Genomic DNA, 5916 nt, shown 5'->3' on the forward strand with positions numbered 1-5916 from the left:
TGCTTTCTATTTATATCTTTCTCCTGGATGGGGATCCTGGGGTTTGTGGTGATGTCATTTCCTGTTCGTTTTCTGAGGGGTTGATGGCATTTCGATCTATGTGTTTGTTTATGGCGTTGTGGTTGGAGTGCCAGGCCTCTGGGAATTCTCTGGCATTTCTTTGCTTAGACTGTCCCAGGATCAATGTGTTGCCCATGTCGAACCGGACTACCAAAAATCCATAAACCAGGAGCCCCCCTCAGACCCATAGTCTCTTTACCCAGAACACCAAGTTACAGACGGGCCAAAGAACTACACACAAGACTGAAATGCCTCATAGAAGAGTCACAGCACTCCATCCACTCCACCCAGGAATCCCTAAAAATCATCAAAAACACCAAAATAGAGGAAGAAGAAGCAATGATCTCATTCGACATAACAGCACTGTTCACCTCCATCAACATCGACCTGGCAAAGGAAACTCTTACCACACTTTTAGAAGAGACCATCACAGACGCACCAACAACCATCAATCACATTACCAACGAAAACATAATGAAGCTCGGTGGACCTGTACCTCACCACCGACTTCACTTTCAACAACATATCTACAAACAAACCAATGGCACACCCATGAGATCTCCGGTATCAGGATTCATAGCAGAGGCAGTAATGCAAAGACGAGAACAAACAGCCCTACCAACAATCAAACCAAAAATCTGGGTCCGTTATGTAGATGACACCTTTGTCATCACAAAACGAAATAAGATAGTAAAGACATTTAACATCATCAACAACACTCTCACAGGCACAAAGTTCACCAAGGAGGAAGAAACCGGAAACAACCTCGCATTCTTGGACGTCACAGTAGAAAGAAAGGACAATGGAGAACTACAAACCTGCGTATACAGAAAACCGACAAACACTGACCAAGTACTTAACTACATCAGCAACCATCCCAACACACACAAACGAAGCTGTGTCAGAACACGATTCCAACGAGCCACCACACACTGCAGCACAGACGAATTTCGGAAAACAGAGGAGAACCACCTATACAACGTAATCGAGAAGAACAGATACTCAAAAAATACAGTCCACAGATTCCTCAAGAACAGACCACGACAAGCAGACCAAACACAGTCAGAAACCCTAACCACCTTACCATACATCAAAGAAATTTCAGAAATGACAGCCAGACTACTAAGACCCCTCGGAATCCTAGTAGTACACAAAACCACCAACACTCTCAAACATAAACTAACAAACTTAAAAGACACAGTTCAACCCGTGGACAGAACCAACGTCATCTACAAAGTTCCATGAAGGACTGTCACCAACACTACGTAAGACAAACAGGAAGAAAGTTAGCCACCAGGATACACGAACACCAGCGAGCCACAAAAAGCCACGACCTTCTCTCCTTCGTAGTCCTACATACGGATTAAAAATATCACTATTTCGACTGGGACAACACATCTATCCTGGGACAGGCTAAGCAAAGACACACCAGAGAATTCCTAGTGGCCTGGCACTCCAACCACAATGCCATAAACAAACACTTAGATCTAGATGCCATCTATCAACCCCTCAGAAAACGAACAGGAAATGACATCACCACAAACCCCAGGAACCCCATCGAGGAGAAAGATATAAATAGAAAGCAGGAGACAACAGCTTCGCTTCACTTGGAGGTCGCCACTGATGATGATGTTATCTAGCCAAGTTAAGAAACGTCTGGATATCAAAGTTACAGATCAGCTAGCAAACCTACACCCTACATTTTAAATCATTTTTCATGTTTATGTTGCATGAATCTGCGGTTATTGATCCACAGTTTAGTTTCACTCCCTATAGGTAACATGCTGATTTCTCTCGTTGTTCATAGTTCAATGTGATGCATTAGGTGTGTGCATAACGTGAGGGATCTTGCTTCTCACATCTTGTGTTTATCTGTGCCTTAAGTCCAGCCTTCATCAATGGCGAGAGCAAGGGGCGAGGGCGAGACCAATGTGTAAGTCTCTCCGTGCCCATGCACCGTACCCACAGCGGCCATTCTCCACTGTGCATTTACAGCCAGTTCTCAGTGCCCCTAAACCCACGCCCTGCCAATTTTGAAATATCTCCATTATTTTGTGCTGTCTCGCTGTGCTCTTCTCACCAGGATGAATTACTTCTCCTCAACGTCCTCCAGATTTCATTTGACAAAACATTCATTAAGATCCCTTTGCATAAAATGTACATCGCAGCTCTCGTTATTTGATTTTCCTGGATGTCTTTCATATGAAAAAAATGTTCACAGCAACTTGACTTGAAAAAGAATATCGCGCTCCTTTTCATTATCCCAATGCAACCGACATTGCAATGTAGTTTATTCAACAGGCTCAAACTATTCTTTGAGATTTTTGTCATAGCGTCAATGCAGATAAAATAACTTTTAGAACCCCAGTTTCCATACAACAGCTGTGATCATCTGAAAACCGCGCCATTGAAAGCCGGTGATGACAACGACGAGAGTGGGATTCGAACCCACGCGTGCAGAGCACAATGGATTAGCAGTCCATCGCCTTAACCTCTCGGCCACCTCGTCACAGATGTACGAAACGCTATGACCTTATGAATAATTGAATTTCGTGAATCAAGCAGAGCAGCAGATCTCCCTGGTGTTGGTGAAATGAGAAATAACAAAGTACGGTTCCAAGCCTATGATCTGACCCCTGGGTTGTGGGGCAAGTGCACTCCCACTGTCACACTATGCACATAATGATCTGAACAAATGTGAGGAAATGAATATGTAACAAGGTCTGTTGAATTCTGTGAAGACTTGAAGTCAACAGAATGAAGAACCCGAGACAGCAGGAGGTGTTCTTTCAATAAAGAGTTGGACAGAGCTCTTAAGGATCGTGGAGTCAAGGGTTATCGGGATAAGGCAGGAACAGGATACAGATTGAGGATGTTCAGGCCATGATCATAATGAATGGTGGTGCTGGCTCGAAGGCAGAATGGCCTACTCCTGCACCTGCTGTAAATTGTCAATTAAATTGCCTGTGAGGAATTGTTTTCCAGACTGGAGGAGAGTGCATAGTGCTCAATGTCATTATTCGGAACACCTAACTTCCGCTCAGATGTTTTTGACACTCACTTGTGTACAGGACAGACAATTTCAAAATCCAAAATAAGGCTAAACTGACAATTGAACTCAACAATGCAAAAACCTTGATCTGTATCATTTTCCTGGGCCGTGTGACACCAAGTCACCGTATGATCACAGCAACACAGTGAGCAAGTGTCAGAAGGAAAGTTAGTGCAGTGCCAGAGCGCATACTGGGAGCAGCAGGTGACAGACGGGGATGTGCATATCCCAGAACAGGAACACTTCCCAAACAGCGGACTGCGGTGGAAGGATTCAGAGGGAGTTTACACTATGAAATTCGATGCCAGAGACACAATGGAGATCTGTCATTGAGTCTGTTCAAGATGAAGATTTTAAGATTTCTACAGATGCAAAGCAAAATAAAAAGCTCATTGGTTAGTGAAGGCAAAAGATGAAATTGTACATATCATCAATCTACCCATCTTTACAATGAGGACCTCACCACTTTCCTCACGCGGGGACAGAATCACTGGTGAAGATGATCATATAATCCCCGTTACTAGCCATGTAATCAGAGAAAGTCGGTTTCCCAAATGTTAAGGTAAAACCAGGATTGTGGAGGTAAGCATTAATGTGTTGCTCCTGTGCTGAAGGTGACCAGTGCACGGTAACTCTGTTTCAGTTTAGTGGTGTGTCCTGTGCCGAAGTTTGAAGTTTGAGTCTCACATGGAGCAACTTCAATTTGTCGTCGTGTTGCGGGATACGGACAGAAGGTGATATTGAGCAAAGCCAAGTTGTTGGGAAAATACCCTTGTTTGTGGATTGAGAAACAACCTTTTCTGGATAATGACTCCTTGATCTACAAACATACTGCAAGTATCTAAAACGTGAAGAGACATATGTGGAGAGAGAGAGCCTAAGGTGATTTTTTTTAGCAGGTGGATCACGTTTCCCATGAGCACTGCTTTAAATTCCGGGAAAATAGATGTTGAACTGGTTTCATGTTACACAGTTTGTTACAAACTCACAAAGGTTGTTGCAATAATAATAAAAAAAGAAATCACATACGACCGTTTGAATATTGTATTGAATTGAATTTTGGTCTGAGCATATTTTATCTTCAAAAAAGTGCTGCAGAGCAGTACAGGGGGTTAACAATACAAAAGGACAGAGTCTTCTTGGTGGATTTCTTGGGTGGAGTTAAGAATGTACGAAATATACATAACATCATGTGAATGTGGTCAAATCTTTAAAGTGGGTGTTCCCTCTCCAAGTGATGATTCATTTCCTGCTCATTAGGATATAATTTCTGTCTGCAGTTATTTTAGGACATCAGCTCCATTTACAGAGTTTCACCTTGAATAATACGCCACACCTTACCAATCCATGAACTTGTTATACTCAGTCTTATTCAGTTGTACATGTTCATGAAATGTCTTTGTGTCTGAAGTCAACAAATTCGAAATTGTTACACAACGACACTGACTTTCACTCAATGGTAAATTCTCTCCTTGTACGTTTGTTCGTGTATCTTTTAAAACACTCTGAAGTCAGCTTCTATGTTTTATTTCTGTAAAGTCGTTCACGATTTAAATAACTCTATTGAGTGGAAGAAACTCTCATCCAAACTTTTCTTAATCATTCACTAATGGTTTTGAAGCTCTAACGAAAGGTATTGATTCACTCAAAAGAGGGACTTTCCCCGATTTACTCATTCAAACCTCGCGTTACGTGAAAATCTCATTTGTTTAGATCAAACCTGCGTGTTTGTGCATCCAGCATTTCCAAATCTCGTGAATAAACTCCTTCATTCTTTCTATCATCCCGTTTGTATCCTTTCTGATATTTTTATGTCTCAGTAAACAACGTCACTTGGCTTTCTAATATCTTGCTATCCAGGAAACAGCGTCTGTGCCCTTTCTAACTTCTTTACATGTTTTTGGTGGAGAATGACGACAAGTATTACACACAATGTTCCCGCTGAGTGTGACAAAAAGATTTTACAGTTACACGATGAACTCATTGCTTTGTAAATATGACGCCTCGATTTATAAACTCCAATAAGGTAAATTACTATCTATCCAGTTCATGAACATCGTCTCCATGGAGACGAAAAGTTTCTATCACTTCCTTTATTCTTCCACGGAATGGCTGAAAGGTTTGAAAGGCCAACATCTCAATCCCCGTGTCCTGAGTCAGTCTCAGCTATTTCTAAAGGCGACTGAAGTTCAAATACTTCATAGTGTGTCTCCAGTCATTCCAGTGCAGACTGGTTCTGGACATTAAATGCCATCACCAAAGGTCACTGTGGATCTGAAATCAACAATTTTCACATAGTAATTCTCGTAGCTATAGTCTTTCATATGTCCGTGTTCTTGTTCAATTTTTTCATCATTTCATGGGTCCCTATACTGAATTCTACTGAATGATTAATTTGTGAATGGAGACATTCCCTTCACCACTCATTCGAAACTCCATGGAACATTGAAAGATTTTACTCATACGCTTCCAGAGGACAGTCCTGCCATTACTGAGATGAATCAGTCAACATTCCCCACGTATCCTCGAAGGCAAGGATTTCCTTTATCATTGTAGGAGATCATTACAGCCCTGAATCCCATGTGTGTGTTCATTATAACCGAAACAGTTGCAGCAAGACTTTATAACTAAGATTTTGCAATCTGCTTGCATTGGTTGCCCCAAACATTACATTCCATATTATGGTATGTTTGTGGATGCAAGCACTTTCTGAATCTTGAGCAATTATATTTCAGTTTTGTCAAAAAACTATCATTCGCTGTTCTCCCTTTCCCTTTCAGTTTCCCGTTTTATATCCCGTATTT

General features: G+C 41.7%; 1 non-coding gene across 1 annotated transcript; it reads right to left on the reverse strand.

Annotated features, from left to right (window-relative positions):
• Window positions 1–2487: 2487 nt before the first annotated feature.
• On the reverse strand, window positions 2488–2569 carry trnas-gcu (transfer RNA serine (anticodon GCU)). The gene has a single exon. It is a non-coding gene; the product is annotated as a tRNA-Ser (tRNA).
• Between the last annotated feature and the right edge of the window lie 3347 nt (window positions 2570–5916).

Source organism: Chiloscyllium punctatum, chromosome 50 (genome assembly GCF_047496795.1).
Source record: "Chiloscyllium punctatum isolate Juve2018m chromosome 50, sChiPun1.3, whole genome shotgun sequence".
NCBI classification, from domain to species: domain Eukaryota; kingdom Metazoa; phylum Chordata; class Chondrichthyes; order Orectolobiformes; family Hemiscylliidae; genus Chiloscyllium; species Chiloscyllium punctatum.